Source organism: Helicoverpa zea, chromosome 3, assembly GCF_022581195.2.
Source record: "Helicoverpa zea isolate HzStark_Cry1AcR chromosome 3, ilHelZeax1.1, whole genome shotgun sequence".
NCBI lineage: Eukaryota > Metazoa > Arthropoda > Insecta > Lepidoptera > Noctuidae > Helicoverpa > Helicoverpa zea.
Window position 1 is genome coordinate 3,969,016 of NC_061454.1, and position 19,787 is coordinate 3,988,802.

The 19,787-nt window shown below is 35.3% G+C and overlaps 1 non-coding gene across 1 annotated transcript; it reads right to left on the reverse strand.

Annotated features, from left to right (window-relative positions):
• Positions 1-6,387: 6,387 nt before the first annotated feature.
• Trnag-ccc lies at positions 6,388-6,458 on the reverse strand. The gene has a single exon. It is a non-coding gene; the product is annotated as a tRNA-Gly (tRNA).
• Between the last annotated feature and the right edge of the window lie 13,329 nt (positions 6,459-19,787).

Below are 19,787 nucleotides of genomic sequence, written 5' to 3' on the forward strand. Positions count from 1 at the left end.
AAATTAGATCTAATCGGATCTAAAAATGATAAAATTATCTAAGCAATGAAGAAATACCAATCCCTATATTATCTAAAGCCACAAACACACTACGCCGCTACGGTATTCACACACCAGGGCCCACTCGTCACGGCATCGACTAGCCCTCTCGATACACAAACAAATCGAGTGTGTACTCGAGTTAAAACGATTCCGATGTCCCGGCTTCAGTAGACCAACTAGACGTATAATTGCTGCGACAGAATTAGAGTACCCCACACTGTAGACTTTTAGTTGGCCGATTGTTTTGGGCTCATAAATCAGTATGAAGATGAATAGTACGCACAGTACAAAGATCAGGTATTTTGCCGGTATTAGACCGACTGAAAATTTTGATTGGAATCAAGACTTTGTCAACCATCAGTTAGATGTCATTGAACATCTTTGGCAGTCGTTACGGATAGTCAGAAACCAGTAAGTCTGATCACCAGTGTTACAAACTGGTTGCCCGGCTAACTGGGTTGAGGAGGTCAGATAGGGCAGTCGCTCCTTGTAAAACACTGGTACTCAGCTGCATCCGGTTAGACTGGAAGGCGACCCCAACATAGTAAGGAAAAGGCTCGGGAAATGATGGATATGATCGGATTAACAGTCGGCCGACTGTTTAGTTTGCAGTTTGAAGCTACTCTTAAGCTCTTGTTTGGTTTGGTCAAGTGATTTATTGTTCTCCCACGGTTATAGGCATGAATGTAGAAGGTATATTTGATTATTGAGGAAAGACAATTCAAATAACTTCTTGTTTTCTTTGCGTCATTTAGCGGTAGCCAAATTGAGGAAAAATGTTGGTTAACAGTAGAGGTAATGCGTCAATAAGAAATCGTAGCTTCTTCATTGTACCTACAGTTGTGTAAGGTAAGAAAAACGAAAATCAATAAAAAAAAAACATGTTTCGTACGTATTTTAATTTAATTTTACGTACGAAACATGTTTTTAAGTATTTGCGCAAACGTGAAGCTCATAGGTATATGATTGTTTTAATGTGCCCGCTACCATACCATAAATATACCTCTATATATACAGATAAGATCCCCATCAAACTACGGCCGACTGTAAATTTTCAGTCTGTTGGGGGCCTCAAATTTTAACAACTTCATTTGCCTAGAAATAACTGAAGCAATTTTACTTTCCCACACTGAAAAAAAGCTGTTTAAAAATTTACAAAAATAAATAGTTATAATTATGGAGCCTTTATATGAAAATTAAAATGTCATAAAAATTAAAACTAAAGAAAGACCACACAGCTTCAATAAACTTGATACATCTTACTTTATTTGACAAAAAATACATTTCAATAAAAGATACCGTCCCGTTACCGCAAAATGCACCCGTAATTGCAAAGTTTAACTGCCTACTTAGTCCAACTGTTAATAGACATAACAGCCCAATAAAATACGACTTAAATATCAATAAAACTTCTATTTGTGGAATTCATTGAAAATATTATACAAATTACGACTCGGAGATGTTTTTTTAATGTATGGAAAACACTATAAAATTTTGATTTGTGACTCCGTAGTTATGATTCGAAACGGGATCTGAAATGTACTTGTAAGTACTGAGGACATGTAAAACATGTGTACCAGTACAGTTACCGGCACGGATGTCGGGCCCTGACCTTCACCTGCGCACAAGCGATTTACTGCCTTATTGCCTTATGCGTACGGGTGCGCAAAGCGATCCCCACTCTTCCGCCGAGAGCCCGACATCCGTGCCGGTAACTGTAACAAATATTACTTCTGCGAGTGAAATTCCATCTTTCCTAGGCTTCTTTTTATAGGTAGTTCATCAAACTATGTAGGTGGTAAGAAAAGTGCTTAGCTTTCCCAAACAGTTTCATCTGATGATCTTACGATAAATATTTTTGAACAATGCAATACAAAACATATTCTATCGATCAGCAATCAGTCACCTAATGGGGGGTTTACACGGGTGACTATAGCCGCACGATTTTTGCCGCGGACGAATCGCTCTAAGGCACAAAATGCTAAATTAACTTTTCATAAATTAACCTTAGGAACTTTCTAATACTACTAGGTAGTGTTAGTCAGTTCTCATCCCGGATATCTAAATAAATTTGCGGATATATCACATCGTTTCCATCTACTTATTTTAACAGTCGATTATTATTCGGTATTAATTCGGCCGACGGGTCAGGTCATGTTTTTTTTTTTTCAAATTGAAATCAATTTAGGTGGTCTCGCCACAGCCAAAAGAACGATATAATGTTTTAGAATCTCAATTAAATACGGCTCACTCAACGAGAGATATCTAACAAATCAATTAAGTAATGCAAAGAATTCATTCACCTTTAGTGCTGTGGTTAGATTTCGGGTTTATCGATATCGATGTCCTGCTGATTAATTGTGTGTGCTGGCACAGTTTTAAGTTTTTAAGTGTGGGTTCTCTAACCGTAAATACAACATTTCAAAACTAAAAAAAATAAATATAGACAGACCTATGTACCATATTTTACTTAGCGTCCGTGCGTCATTTTTAGAATTCGTTTTGACCATCATCAGATAAGGAATATAATACTTATATCTTCCAGCTTTGAAAACAACGTTTTAAACATTTACAATTTTATTAGCGATCTAAACTACATCATACAAAAACATGAAATCATACCTCTCATGAACCTCATGAAATATTAACAACCAATACATCATTCACTAAAGAAAACTAAATAAATCATCGATAGCAAAAACCTTCACAAAAACAAGACAAGCGCATCACTAATGTTATCGCGTCATCGATTAAAACATTTTGATTAGCTTTCAACTTACGACCAATGTCATAAGATACGATCTAAACGAAACGTCTTAAACGCCATTACGAACATTCTACAAACTGTCTTTACAGTATTGGATGAGTTTTAGAAATTAAATTCCATACATTAGACGCTTAATATGGTACTAGTAACACAAAGCGACGTAGCCACCCCAGTCAAGTGACTGTGCAGGAATGTCGATAGTGATCGGAGATTATAATGTCGATATGTCTTGCAATAGCAGTCACTCGACATCCCTATTGAAGTCAGTTTGACGATAATTTTAATGAATTGTGACTTATAATGACGCATGTGGAAAGGATGTTGTGTTGATAGCGTAAAGGATAGAGAGTGGATAAGATAGCTTTGTGGCTAATATTAGAATTGTATAAATTGCAATAGTTAAAAGCTGGTAGGAACATGTTATACCTACCATTGACTGACTTTTTGTGTTATATCAATCTTTTGTTCGCTCGCATGGTTGGAACTGCTGGAAGCGAATTCTCTGTCTTTGGATTACTGCTTGATATGTTTCTTCTTAAAACAATATAGCCAGTTTAATTCCACCAAAGTTCTACAACCGAAAATGTGATTGATTTTAAACAAAACACACTTTTAACAGCATGCCAATAAAATTAAAAACCATTCGTCAAAATCGTGTGAAAGCATCAACAAAAAGAAACAACCCACAATCGCACCTATACAGAATCATAAAAATCCCTTTATAATAAAATAAGAAGTAGCATTTTTCAAACTAATGACCAACAACGTCAGATGGTAAAGGTTTCAAAGCTTGGAGCAATCAACCAACCGGAACCGCTATTTGCATAAACCTCTACTCTGAAAACTCTGCTAAGTAATTTACCCACGGGGGGAAGGCACCGCAACGAAATATAGTGACAGCTCACTTATGCATTTTCGGTTGCACTCATACGGACACACATGAAAAAATTCAGAAACACAAGCATAAACCTTTGAACCTTTAGAAGGGAGAAAGGCAATTCGTTTCCAGTTGTTTGTATGCTCTAAGATTTCAAAGTGAAAACCTGAGTCAAATCAATTGTTCGCTGTGTTTCTACAACTCAGATTGTGGTAATAATTAGTGCCCCTTGAAAAATATTCATTTACAACGCGTGATAAATATTTACGAGTTATTGTTCTTTGATGGCGCGAAAGAATGTTATTGACTTGCTTTGAATGAAATATTTTGCCTTAAAGGGCGAATGCGAATAGTATGGGCTTCGACAGTATGCGCTTATAGCATTTCCTAGATCTAAGTGCAATTCCCAACTTAAACTTTTCTTAAAAATGATTTAGATAAACCTCAGTATCTATAGTATAGTAAGTATAGACTTAATATAGAGGCTGTATGTACTATGAAGGCAACAGAGAAACAATTTGTATAATGCCGTCTAGACAGAGCCATATGCGTTACATAGATCTTTCTAGAGTTTAATTCAGTGGTAGAATTAATGTTCCGAATTAACCAATTTCACCCTTTTTTACTTTGAGACTTTTCATGCCAAAATTCTAACATCTTTATTTATCTTTTATTTATTTTAAAATCTTTTTAACAACCTTTAACCATAACTAAAATTTTCAACTACATGCCCAAAAAAGCTATAACTTCTACATTCATAGACATGTCCACTCTAATCAAACAGGGCCCACAACACACATTTTAATAGCGGAGTAACAAACGTTAACAGTAATTTCGTAATAACAACATAATATTTTATTAGCCCCACTTCGCGGTGTAATGAGTTAGTTAATTAGTCGTATTTACAAGCTTTTATTTAAACAATAGTGCTGATACGCGGCTTGTGTTATTATATTACTTGTGAGTTAGTTATTAATAATAGGTTACCTATTTCTTTAGTAATGTACTGCGCATTATTTCTAAACTTGGACTAACTTAGCTTGGAGTGAGTTGTCTTTATTCGTAAGTCGTAGTGGCCCAGTGCTTAAACTACCATGTATACCAAGTATAGCAACCTTTCAAGTAAGTAGAATTTTAATTAATGCTAATGCTGTTCAAAACACAGTAAGATGGTACTTTATTAACTTGGAATCGAATCCCCACAATCCTATTCGGTGAATAGGTGCTTTGAACCACTGGGGCACAACCAGCTTCACATTATTTCATAGTAATTAAACTATTCTTCTAACACATAATTTAATTGAATAATCTGAGTTACCTACTTTATAATATTCAGATGATCGTGACTAAACTATAGCGAGTTTCTTCCCAAGCATAAATACACAACTATATCGTAACTCTCAATTCATTCTGCTCTTTGATCTTTGGACCTAAGGACTTACCTGTTCCCGGGTTTTCACGTAAAGCCTATTCATTAACTATAAATATATGATTCACTGCAATAATGAGCAATTATGGCCTGAATCATTGCCTTCCCCATAATAGTTTACGAGCAATGAATGACGTATTTTCAAAGAAACACGGATCTGAATTCTGAAGAATTTTTTGGAACGATATTAGGTATTTTCCAAGTGATTACGATTCGTTTTGGTTTTAAGTTGGGAGTGATTCAGAATGGCCTGCTTTGTAATTTAATTTAAACACATTAAATTAGATAGATACCTAGTCCGTAAATATCAGTCAACGATTTAATTCAAAGTTATCAGAGAGTTATTTCCCTAATGTTTTAAGCTGTTATTTTTATCACGATTACTACTCCTCTAAAATGCTAAGTCCTAAGTTGGAATAACAATAGGTACATTCATAAGACAAATCAAGTTTCATGATTTGATTTTAGAATTTATATATTGGCACTTAACATATTACACTAATTGAAATAGATGATACCTGACAGTTTCGATCGCCGTACTTTTAATTTTGCCTGTTGAATAATAAAATCATTGTTAGATTGAAAGTTTCAGTCACCGAAACCTCAAAACTGTCGTTGCATAATTGTTACGTGGGCATAATCAGGAACAGAAATTAACAATTACATAAAATTAAGCCAGATTAATTTAGATAAATCATGTGCTGTACCTACACATTTGTAGAATTATTTAACGCTGACAGACTAGCAAAGAAACAATTATTTTGTAACATATAGGTGTAAATATTCACACCTACACAGACGTGCAAAAAACCAATTCTATAATAAGAAATCAAAATTGGAGCACAATTCGAGTCTGTCAATCATTTTGAGTCATTTCCGTCTGCCGATTTCTTTGGTGACTCAGAAATGCCATGACGAAATATTGTATGGGATATACCTACTTAATTCGGCTCATTCCCATGAAATGCTTACAGGCATACTTTAGTATGGGAATTTTAGCGCTTCGAAACGATAGCGATTCCCATCCCATGTCAACCTACCGCATCTGAGTGGCGCGGAATGTTACGTATTCTGGATATTTCTTTTTGATAAAATAAATGTCGGATGTTTTTTGTGTCTGAGTTATGAGGATTTTTATGTTAATAATTAAATGCTATGTTAAAATTGGTAACAAAAATAAATATTAGGTCGTAGTAATTAAACAAAAGCAGCTTGTAAAAACTATACAAAAAATACATAAAACTGTGTTGAAAATAAATTACAAAAAGTTACTGCACTGCCCGGGAATCGAACCCGGGTCGCAAGAATGGGAATCTTGCATGATACCACTACACCAGCAGTGCTCGGCCTTGAGACTCGAAATAGACTATTTAATGTTGCTACTCATGCGCGCGCATATACTACTTACGTTTATTCATGAAGTTCTAAGAACAATTTTGTCTTCCTGAATTCAATGTCTGATGTTGAGAATAAATAATAAACAATTATGTCCACTTATTCTTAGTATCTAGGTACTATTGTACATTTGGCATAAAAATGATACGGAAAAATACATATTCAACTAAATATTTCAGCTCAAATGATGAAATAAAAGAAAAAAATATGACATTGTGGGTTCTTACCACGCTTTCTCACACTGTCATCGCCTGCATGCCGAATTCGTCTCGCCCTAAGACTAAATCGTGTTTGTTCAATATTTTAGTGGCATTAACATTTTAATTTATCTGCCCCTAACGTTCTTTTATAGGATTAAAGGACAGCTTCGTGATAAATTCATAACTTTATTTGGATTTTAATTTTTTCTGCCCTTTTGTTGTTCGTTTTGATTATTTAATTTGGCTCAGTTTGGGAATTTAAGACCACCCCTTGTGTATCAAAAAAAAGAAATGACAATATATTTTTATACAGTACGACCTCTTAGGTCGTAATGTATAAAAATAGGTACTAATATTGCCTTGATTCTAAGACTGCAAACGCATTAATTTTCAAAAAAAAAAAACTGTCACCATCTTGTGGTAACCATAGCTGTTTTGATGAATTATTCTCATAAACTGATTGTTTCAAAAAACCTGGTTTTACCTCAAAATTCGGAGCAAGCCACCTACAGCCGAACGCCGAAACAAACCGGACGCGGACATGTAAACACTTGGATCGGCGCGGGCGCAATAAAAACGCTGTAAAATTTTGATGTTTCTATTCAAGACTACCCGTCTCTCTCGCACCCGTTAAGAATCCTATATCTATCCCTCTCTGCACCTGAGAATGGCTCAGATTATTATCAATGCATTTTACACAAAGCAGAAGTCCCGCACTTGTCTGACATTTATGTGATTTTGAAAGTAAATCGTGTAGGTTTAGTGCCTGATAAGTAGCACAGAAACGAGGTGTCAAGTGATAAAATTAATAAATGGACCTAGATCTCATGTACACTAAAGCTCCCTGTGAAATTAATAACATAGGAGTTCTATGATAAAACGAACGATCAGATGTTTCAACAAGATTGAATCACTTTGATGTCTGAATCGGATTGTGTTCGAATAATAAAGTTTAATTTTTATCTGTTGATTCGTAATGTATCTAGATGGTCTGCACTGCTCGTCTATCGGAACCTAATATCTGTACTAATCATTACGGCATTTTATTGTAGTAGTCTCATCATCATGATGAGCCTATGCCGAACCTTGACAGCAGTGCATATTTCCGAGATACGCAATACGTACTAGATTTTGAGCTGTTTTCTCTTCCAATGTGAATATCACAACCACACGTGACGTCAGTTTTCTGCCAGAAGCGTTTGTTCAGTAATTGACTGATGATGTACCTACGTAGGTACTTAACCCAGTACATAGTATACAATGTATTACTTACTATGTACTGTATTACATGTAGGACCACAACTGTATTACTACTAGTAGGTACGTTGGTTAGGCTGACACCCTCAAAAATAAGAATACGAATCTTTTTTCCTAAAACGTATATTTCCTTCTTAAATAATTAGTGAAGTCCTAGGAGACCATAAACCGGCCTTCAGAATCTTTGATAATTTTCACTGTCCATTTTTATTTCGAAATAGAAACCACAATGAGTAAGGACAGAACAAGTTACAATGTAAACTGTAAGTTTTAGAGAAAACTGCTCCCTCGTCCATCATTGATCGCGAATCTTCGTCAGCTAGCGGAACATCGCAGGCGCATCGAAACGCACCCGACGCGGAATGATGTTAAATAAATTATTTTTGGGTGCAAATTACTCGGCTTGGCCTTTAATCAAGCGGCCCGCGTCATTTTCTGACCACGGTTTACTGGAAGTTAAGACAATTTTGGATATGTTATTTTCACTTAAACTTAACTTTAATTTTGCACAAAGTACGTAGACGTATTTTTTAAGAAAAAAAAATTTACCAAGGCAATAACTTTCATAGTGGTTATGGAGCTCAAAATTGACTTTATAATGAATTTATTTTTAAGCCTTATGGCGCCACTTTATATAACGACATAGGTATAGATCAACAAATAAAGGATGACTGGATTGTGTGAAAGACACGGATGAAAATAATGTTACATGTAAGGTTTTATACAACGATGTACTGAAGAAAAAGTTATAGCGACCCCAAATAAAAATTAAGACCAACAACCATCCGCGAAACCCGTCATTCTCATCACCATAAAGTAAACAAAAGAGCCTTTTTTTTTTAACGACGTCAAAAATCATCAAATGACCCCTCCCGCTGTGGGTTAGCAGCGGTGAGGGAGTGTCAGACTCTTACTGACTAAAAACCGTCGTGTTCCGTCATAGGCCTTTTATGTGCCAGGGCAGCCACAATTTAATAACCACCATCCACTTCGCACATCCAAAATGCCTTCTCCAAGGAACAATAGCTCATTGTCATCAAAGTATACCCCGATCGTTATCTGATTACCAATTTCATCGGAATGCGATCGCTGCAGCATCCATACAGTTCCCAGCCTAATGGAAGTGTATTAGCAAACCTATACTTGAAGGCAGCTAAAATAACGCTCAGTTTTTTGCGAAGATTAAGTTATTTTTGTGTGGTAAATAAATATTAATATGTGTAGTTAATTTGGGTCGTGGATGCCTCTGCATGTTTTAAAACTGACGAATACATAAGTGTATGTTAGCTGTCATTTGTTGGCAGTCGTTACGGGAATTCAGAAGCCAGAAAATCTGACAACTAGTCATACCAAGGTGTATTGGGTTGCCACGTAAATCACTGGTACTCGGCTGCAGCTAGTTTTACAGAAAGTTGACCCTAGCATAGTTAGGTAAAGGCTAGGCAAGCGATAACACAATTATGTATAACAATTCAGATAGGTCAAGCATTCCAACTTTCTGACTGCATTTGTTTCTAGAAAATAATGTTTACAAAAAATCACTTTTAAAGCATTTTACCCAGTGTGTTCCACTTTTCCAAATAAGATAATGTAAGAACAGACTCATTGTCTAGCAGACTTTCATATCCTCCACATGTTTTAATCACAGCTTTGATCAATGCCAATTCAAATGGAATTAAATGGCAAAGTTCATACTCATTTCAAAGACAGTTCGATCTTATTTCATAAAATAAATTATGTCGTCACCCAATGATTCACAATGCACCAGTAATAAAAAGCGTCATTTTAAAGTATCAACAGTGCACACATTCAGTGTGAAATCGCGTTATTAGTCATACTGATCTGTCGTGATATTATCCACCGCGTTAATATCTAGTCAGTTGCTATGATTTTCATTTAATAGATGCCATTCTTTTTATCATAGTCAATTTGAGAAAGGTAGTGAATCGAATTGAGAAAACTGAATGAATCATGGTTAAAAGCTATCTCAAAATTAAATAATTACTGATGATTTTAAGAATAACCTTTCACTTCTTATGTTAGTTTATGAATTTATTTATAAAGAGAGTATAAAAAGTTTACCAACACCTTTTGCAATAAAGGTTACACTTGGACTTACACAGTCACCAATTTCTGGCTAGCCAGTGTTTACAAAAATACTTTACATATAGCTATTTATGTTCAAATAACTTAAAAACAGGAAGATTTTCCTTATAACAGTAAAGTTGGTCTTTTAAAAAATTTAATGGATTAGAACGTCTAACTCGTCCATTAGTTATTAAGGCCAACTACCGCTAACTTCAAACTAACACATACAGCAGAAACTTGTTCATTAAAAACATGCCGTAAATTACCCATCCTTGTACTAGGAACCAAGTTAATTGAAGTATAAGAAACCGATCAAATTAACACACAATTCACACAATCGACACATACACCGTTATTATATAAATTGTCAATACATAAACAAGGCATTCAATCTTCATATATAACCAATGCCAACAAAAGTTCAAAATAAGAAAAAGTCCATTAAAAGGGCCATGACTCAGCTTACTCCCACAATAATATAAAAATTACACAAGAAATTAATTATACAACAAACCGATATTACTCAATAATCGATATGTTCATCGTCAAAATTATTGGTTACCTCTCTAGATTTAAAATATTTCTCACGGAGAGCGGATTGACATGATTATTAATAACGAGTCAGAAGGAGGAGCGATTGACACGTTAATATACCGTACACAAATGTTGAAGAAAGTTGGGGAGTGTCAAAATGATCCCTATTGCTATGTAAGTAAGGGTTATAGAGAAAGAAAGGGGTAAGTTTGCGCATGGGCTAAGCGATGGTTATCAGTAGACCACTCCATAAGAAATGTTCGTCGTCTGAACATTGACGTTTGAGACAAAGTGATTTTGACGCGCCGTATCGTAAAGTAATTATTTGCGTATCATTCTCTATAATTTTCAATTTTAGGGTTCAGCTCGACAAAAAATCGAAAATGGGGTCTGATGTGTTGATTAATTTTGACGTAATGCGTCAATAGTAATTACGTAGTGGGTAATTTTAAAGCAATTTGCTACTCTAATAGCCTTGAGTTATGAAAGAATTTATAACGGCCAGTTTATTCAATATTGATGTTGCAATATGTGAGCTTTAGTTTATCTTTATAGCAATAATATTATAATATCTTTGAAAATTGACGCAGATACAAAGGGGGTACCTAATTTCAGAAGGCATTAAAATCACTGACCATCAAAATGAAAAATAGGTGAAAGTTGGATATAAACTAGAGTCGAGAAGATATACTTCAATACATTACTATTTAAGTGAGATATTATTAAGTCATAAATTCACTGTGCTAAAACAAATCAAGCGTTAACACAGACTTTGATGTCCAACATAGGTACCCATCACATTGTTTAGCACGTATAAAAATATCTGATAGGTATTATCACGACGCAATATAGCACCTATGCGTCAGCCGACTAGGGACGGCCCCGCCCCGGCCACGCCCACCGCCCCCCGCACCCCGCACCCACGCATTTCCAGCTTTTTCAATTTCGAATTCCATAGTTTCGAAATTTGAAATTTCTCGCCGCTAAACAATTCGCTGAGCGGAACCAGACTTCGAAACAATGCGACTCGATGACTTTGTTGTTTTATTTATAGGTAAAGATTTTTTATTTATTTTTTAATTAAATTTTTATTTTTTATTATGATGGGTGAAATGACACAAACATTTTGTCTCTTTGAAAGGATCAGAGAGAAACCCATTCTCGATTGCTGCAGTTTAGAAATGTTCACTATAGCCGAAAATAAGTTAAATTAAGTTGAATGGACCATTCAGCCAAATCATTGTTTAAGTGGAGAGAATAAAATAGAACAATAACCCTGAAATTCTGACTGTAAATACAATAAATAAATAAAATAAAAAAAACAATAAATAAACACCTAGGTAGATTGCATTTTATGTAGGTATAGGTATAGAGTCTATACCTATGATGAACGAACACGAACTGATTAATCATTTGACCATTAAGTCTGTACGTAGGTACACTATTCAACTGAAATCTATCTAATGGTCACTCCCGTTAACCACTCAAGCATCAGCACGATGTTGAAGTTTTCTCAAAGATTATCTTCCGTATCAAGATCGGGTATAGAGCACACCAAATAAATATGCACTTCTGAAGTTAGCTATTTGACTTCCAAATGTAGGCACATAGGTAATGTTTGTATAGACAGAGCGAGTCGAAAAGCTTTCCTTATTCGAAAGTAGCTATAAAGGTACCGAATGGTTTGTGCACTGTGCAGTTGACAGCTGTCAGTGTTCAAGGGAAAACAGCGTTGTTTGTCCTGACTGACAGCATTTCCCAACTGATGGGGGGAAAAGAGTTCATAATAGGCAAAAACAAAACGCTGCTGAACTACGTAAAGCTTCAAATGACTTACCTCAGAAGTGCAGTTATTTGGCACGAAGTGTATTACAATATTTTTCTAAAATACTTACCTAATTAGAAATAAGGAATAGGTTCCATTAACCCATTCTCTTTTACACACGCAAATCCGCTTCAATCGAAGGTCATCTCACACCAAATGTCATTGACCCCAAATTAATGATCTAACCATTAGTCGAAGACTGATCAAACAATAATAGACTGCAATGCCTGCGCACAATAGACCAATGAATTGGTTCAACCACAATGGGTGGTAATTAAACCACAGTCCAAATATCTCGTGTCTACGCAGAACGAATGCTGGTGGTCGGTGTAGTGAAATATTAATGTAGGTTGTCAATATGAGTAGGAAGGGTTTTCTGCCTACAGTGGGAAAGCTTCTGAAATGCAACTTGTACAGCAAAGCGCGTATTATTTTCAAAAATAATACGCGATGTGTATTCGGAATGGTTACCTATGCCAGCGATTGTAATATCGAATATTTTCTTATTGTGAAAAAGTGTCAATGTCGATATAACGAAGTTTTACTACGAAGTTTTGTAAAGATTTTAATACGACATGTATCCTATAGTTGGTATTCTAAAGCCAGATAAATATTTGCAGACACCACAATTAGCACATCGCACCTACTGCATTAATTATGCTAATAAACCGCTCACAATACCCCAATAAATCAGTCACTCTCAACACATTGTCCAATTACCAATAAATCACTGCATACATTTGTCTCATCTTCAAATCGTCCTACTCTATGGCATGACTGGCACAGCGCTGGCGTTCCCACAAGGTACGCCATCGCTCACCGGCGAACTGATGAAATTAGATCGATTAACATGATAAATCTATCGATTGTAGAATCGATATAATCGATATGCGACTGACAAATTACGCTGTGTCCTGTCTGCGTTCGGATGCTGATCTGAGTTAATTTTGTAGGTAGTGTTTTGTTTTCTGTTTTTGTTCTTCGTTACGAGAATTGTTTTTGTTGTTACATGTTTTTTTGTGTATCTTATCAAGATTAATTAATTTGGTGTAACAATAATGCTCGTTCCGTTATGTCAAATTGTCGGAACACTCAGTTCCGTGTGTGAGAATTCAATTCGTATTTTTTATACTGCAAAAATAAGCCAGCATTCAAACGCGTCTCTTTTATTAAGACTCTCAAGTTATCTAAACTTTCACATCCCTATAATACTCATAGCCAAACAGCTGTCTCACTTACCTCACTGAAGAATATACATAGGCACCTACAACAATGACCTTTCATACGTTTGCAGATCTTCAAAAAACAGTTCCGTAATCCTCAAAATACTGTTCAACGTTTCTAAAGTCCTACAAAATCCGTTTTAATAAAACACCATATACCTACTTAATTCCCTACCTACATATAGCCACGGTGGAACTTCAGCTATGTGGCTCTGGGTAATGAATCAGAAGCAGGTATGTGCTGACCACTGACGAATAACTATCTAATTGAGTCCAAGAAGGCCGTACATTTGATTATTTTTTACTCAGTTAAATACCTGTTTCTGTTACTTACGGGTGGTTAAAATGACCGATGGAAGTAATTTTTTTTTATTGTTGATTTTGAAGAAAGTTCTGTTCGATTTTGCGATTCACACTTTGACTGTCATGTAAATTCTAAAGACTTGGGAAATCCTGTTATGATACACATTACATATAGTACATTTTAGTACTCAAGTTTAAAGGGGAGGACTTATATCCTTTTCTGTTTCAATGACATTGTATTTTTAGTTAATTATAAGATCGGTATTTTGGGAGTTAAAATTCTTAAAAAGGTTTATACATACTACTAAAGAACAATTTTATACATACTACTTTGATTATGTATAAAATCGTTCTTTTAAAGTAAATCAGTAAAACATGTAAGTTTTTATATAAAGTCCATTTTGTCCTCACTAACAAATACCGCAAGTTGTATGAATGGAAAATTGCAGCCTAGAATTGTGTGGGAACAGAGTTATTAAGAATACCATAAAAATTCCAAAAGAACTCGAATTATTCACTAGGACAGTTGAATATGTTGGTGACTTACTGTTTGTTTATTTAATAAGAATTGTTATAAAATATAGGTCTTTAGTAGGTAAGTAATACATTTTTGTAAGACTAAAAAATCGTTTAAACTGGAAACATATACTTAAGTTTAATATTACCAGGAAGTAAGGGGTTGAGAAGAGTTCGTGTTTCTTTTCGTTGATTTTTTAACGCGCTTATATTAGCTTCTCTTGTAACTGACTATGTCTGTAAGAAAATCTTGGAACCTTAATTTGACCCACTTCCCGGTCTTTGGTCAAGTTGAAATTTTGCACACGCTAGCGTGTTTTTTAGTTTTTAAAACGTTTAATTTTAAAATACAATAAATATTTTTGGTTGTAATGCAAACCAAAAAGCTATAAGTACCTATAACATTGACCACGAACCACATACAGTCATTTAATAAGCCAAACAATTCAACCTTCTAAGTTTATCGCAACAATTAACTAAGAAAATTGAATGCAAATATAATTCAAAGCGAAGATATGTTACTATCATTAATTTATTCTGAAACGTGTATAAATTAACGTATAATCAGAAAGAAGACAGCGTAATAAAAATATTTGTATACTTGGCTAATACTTTGAACATGGAGCATGCGATAAATGGAGTATTACCTCAAAAAAAGCTAAAGGTAATCTGTCGTGTTGTGGCTAATATTTGAGAGGTTCATATTAAATAAATTTAAAAAACCGGCCAAGTGCAAGTCGGACTCGAGCACGAAGGGTTCCGTACCAGATCAAAAATGAGCAAAAAAATCACGTTTGTTGTATGGGAGCCCCCCAAAATATTTATTTTATTATTTAGTTTTTAGTATTTGTTTGTAGTGACTGTCTGGTGACAGACGGACGGACGGAAGGACAGAGGAGCGAAAACAATAGGGTCCCGTTTTACCCTTTGGGTACGGAACCCTAAAAAGGCCGAGCTAAATATTTTTTTGTGAAATCGCATACCTATATAGAAACATCTCCTCGAAAGATTAGCTAATTTAAAAAAATAACTTTCCTGAATTTTGGCGTATTTGGTATTTGGTATTTTGGGTACTTCAACGACAATTTTTTTCAAAAGTGACCATGACAACATTCAACTTACATTTTTATCCCTACTCTCATCTCTGAGGTCAGATTTTACTTCATTTACAAAAAATACATGCCGTTTGCAAGACCACCAACCTTTTATTTATTCTGCAAGCACGCTCAGTACTGGTATGAAAATATTTACCACGATTGCTCCATTTTGCATACTTCTCCGTGCAAAAGAATTTTTAGTGCCGTGTTTCAATGAGGGTTTTCTAAAATGGAAATCCACGAGGTGGCAGCACCGAGTCGTCAGGTCCAATAACTGTCAAAGTGCTTATCTTTACTATGAATAGTGAACGATTTTAGTGTTTTTTTTATTTTATAATTAAAGCACTGCATTATTGTTTTACTATTGCGGTTGAGTAAATAAAAAAAACTAAATCATATTGTGTTAACAAATTTTTCAACAAGCTTTTCCTTAGTACCAGTGACTTTTGCACCTTCTCTCTTAGCTCAATTTTTAGTTCGGAAACCTTATTCTGACCGTAGTCCATAATAAAATCAATAACACTTCCAATATAACAGAATTTCAATAAACAATAAGTTCGGCACCTACAATTCCATACTATTTGACAGCTGTTTGGACCAGACGCATACGTGGCGCCACCCGGTGGCAGAAAAAATTTCAAAAACCCTCATTATCATTCAAGTTGCCTAGAGAGAGTGTTTAGAATGCTAATGGAAGGAAATCGATGGCAGAGATACTGGGTGCCAGAGATTATGTGCCTATGGAAGACTAGATAGGCAAAATACATGCAAGGAGATAAGAATAGATATTCTTTTTAAGAGGAAATTTTGAATTAGTATTCTATAAATTAAAAGAAATAGTTTGTGGTATCCTATGGCTAATAATGTTGGCAGAGCCGCAAATGAGTTAGGGCCCGGAAAAGATGGCAGGCTGACCTGGACGCCTACAAAACTGATTTTTGGGAACACTAAAGATCGAGAGGTGTAGAGACAAAATGGGGAGGCCTTTGCCCAGCTGTGGGACAATTCAGGCTAGCAAAAAAAATTGTTAAAAAATTATACTGTGTGAAAATAAAATTAGACTTCTCGCACACGATATTTTAAAATCGCATCAAAAATATTTAAAACGCAAACTTCCGCGCAATGAACACAGCCACAATCAAGATAGCTGCTTTCCCACTACATTTGCTTAACCTTACACTTATTTGTATTTATTTGTGGGCAAACAACGCCTCTGCACAAATTACGAACAGAATTATCTATACGATCGCGATGCGTGTAGGGCAGGCTGGGCAGTTTATCAAGATGGCTAAATACTCGCAATTAGTTCATGTGAAATGTCGCATACGCATGCTAACGAGATCCCGCGTCGAGTCGCACGCCGGACGCACGCTGGACCGATTGCCGGCTATCGGAGATAGGCGTGCTGTGATTTTGCGTTTAATTAGTTGCAGATATTAATGGTTTTGTGTGCTGTTAGACGGTATTTGTTGTTGAGCGTTTGTATTCTGAGAAACAGTTGAGTAGACTTCTTTAATTGACTACTTTTAATTGATCGGTGAGTAAATTCACTGCATTCACAAACGTTCAGGTTCTAGTCTCATTAATGTTTCTGCTGATTATGCTGGTCGACACTGCTGGTGTATGTTAAAATAACCTGCGTTTTTTCTGTCGCAACATCAGTCGTCGCAATACCCAGTCGTAGTGTATGCAAACAGCCTAAAATATCGCGTTCGACCCTCTGCTGATTTATGGCCCTTTTATATAGCCCCCTAAAGTTATCTAATTGAGTCTGTGAAGCGTCTCTACAATCTTCAGTTAAAATAATTAGCGTAGTTTATAAAATATTCTTTGATGAATATATGTGTAAAGTTAAAAATATTAGTGTTTATTTTTATTATGGTTTAGCTACGAAGGAGGCGGAATGTTTTCCTGTCGTAAAATTCGAAAGCTTTTAGTTTATTTTTTCTTTAGAAATCGTTTGTGAGAAAAGGCGCGATATTCTGTAATATTTCTTTACAGTCCTTTTAAAGAAGTACAAAGAAGAAGAGAAAAACCCTTTCTTCAAAACACTCCATATCCATAAATACCAACTCAAAAACCGCAAATCTAAAATAATTTTTGCTCATAAAACGGGGTAATTTGAGATCGCGGCTGGCAACACCACACGCCGCGAACATTTCCCAGCCCATATTGCGGTGACGTGATCGTTCACAGGGTAATTGATAATGACAGAAAATGATGCATGACAGTAGCTGCGAGCGATGTGTTGTGTGTAACACGTAATCGCTTATAAGTGTTCATTTGTGTTGCTAAGTATCAAAAACGTGAATCAAAACAGGGAGTGATAAGTTGTACCTGAAAAAAATGTTGATCACAACAGAAGCTTCTCCTCCATTTAACTTTATAATAGCTTTGGTGAAAATAAGGAAATCATGAATGATATTTATAAGTATCAACGAAAACACTTTGAAAACGTTTTGCAGTTTGTGCTTAAATTCCCCAAAAAACCATCAAGTGCAAAACAGAAAATGACCATATTTTTTACAATTAATTTTCCAATGAAATGTTATATCCTGGCAACCCCACAACATAGTATCCTACCTACATAATTGTCTCTGGATATTTATTTAAGTATGAGTGTTTACGTTCTAATGGCGGCCGAGAGCTAGCAATTGCCGACGATGGGGCGTGCCACCTCATACATTATTAGATACCTACGCATGTGGAAATCACTGTTTGGTGTACAAGATTAGATAGGTTACAGAGAACTAAGTAAGTAATACAGAAAATACTTTTAATTTCAAGTTCTTCTGAATAAATATGTTATTCTTAAAGCAGTTGATATTTGAGTTTAAACGTTTTAAATAAATGCACGAAATTAGGGTACAGATTGATTCTTGTTACGAAATTGCGTTATCTTGAATGATTTGACAACGTTTAGGGTTGAATCATCAACATTGATGTAAGCATGAGAAAATCTAAAGCTTACTGGTCTACATTAATTTCGATGACTACATTTATATGAAAATAACAAAACTGCTAGCATAACACTCCGAAGCTGACTGTAACTTGTATGTGCACAATATCACTGCTCATGTACCAAGCATTGAATGGCTAACTTCTGAAGGGCTAAGGTATACGACGAGTCCCTTGAGAGACCTTGTCGTAAGGTCAGAAAGGCGATGATGATGATTCAATCTCTGTCACATATTTACTCCTGGTATCATAACTTCTGCGTAAGGTAAACGTGCCAGTTAAACGCTTGACGGTTTGATGTTAAAATTAGGTGTTGCACTAGGTGTAAACACTACCTTAGGTGCAACGTTTAAATATATTTGCAACGGTGCCTTGATTCTTAGTTTTCCTGTAAACTATAGCTATTGCAAACATAGGGTACGTAATGACTTTATTTTTTCTCCAGGACTTTCTCCGTTTGTCAGGTTTTTTTTTTAATATTAATAACTGGCCGTTTTCCCGTGGTGTCACTCGCGTGGGAATTACTGCCTGTATCATGATAAAATAAAGCCTATTTTACTGGGAATGGGTGTAGCTTTACAACATTGAAAGAAATGTACTACTGTATGTACTTTGTTTTTGTTTAGATATTTAAACTTTAAACTCTACTTAATAGATAAACTTCACACTGAACACCCTCAAAAAGCAGTTAAATTAAACTTGAATAGCCAACTGCCTAAGCCAATCGTCCCAAATGTGTTGCTATTGGCTCCCAGTCCAACGCAGCTGAATACCAGTATTTTACTATGTAAACCTTCTTCAGATAAGTATTAAATTTTGCATAAACAATGATAAGTCAGTTTATAACTATAAGAAAATTAAGATAAATAATGGAGCATAACAGTCGAGCTTCTGTTAATAAAACTTGAGTTATCCCAGGTTGCAATTGTTAGACTAAACTGTTATTCTTGATTGAATTAACACTAACAAATAGGCTAGATATAGATTTACGTCGTGTGTTGGCCTTTCGATACTAGAATAACACGCAGGTTCACTTATAATTTAAAGAGTATTTTTTCTGTCCCAAAAGAAAAATTTGTAAAATCTTTCTTTTCACCAAAGTCTTAGCTTATGCTCAAAAGAACATAAGTGGTTTTTCGAGTGTTTTTAAGTCAATCTTACACATTTCAATCATCATCATCATGTCAATCATACACGTCTCAACCTACCTACCAGTCAAACTTAGGTACAGCTATATTTATTTATTTTTCTCTTTCTAAGGGAAAATAGGATTTAA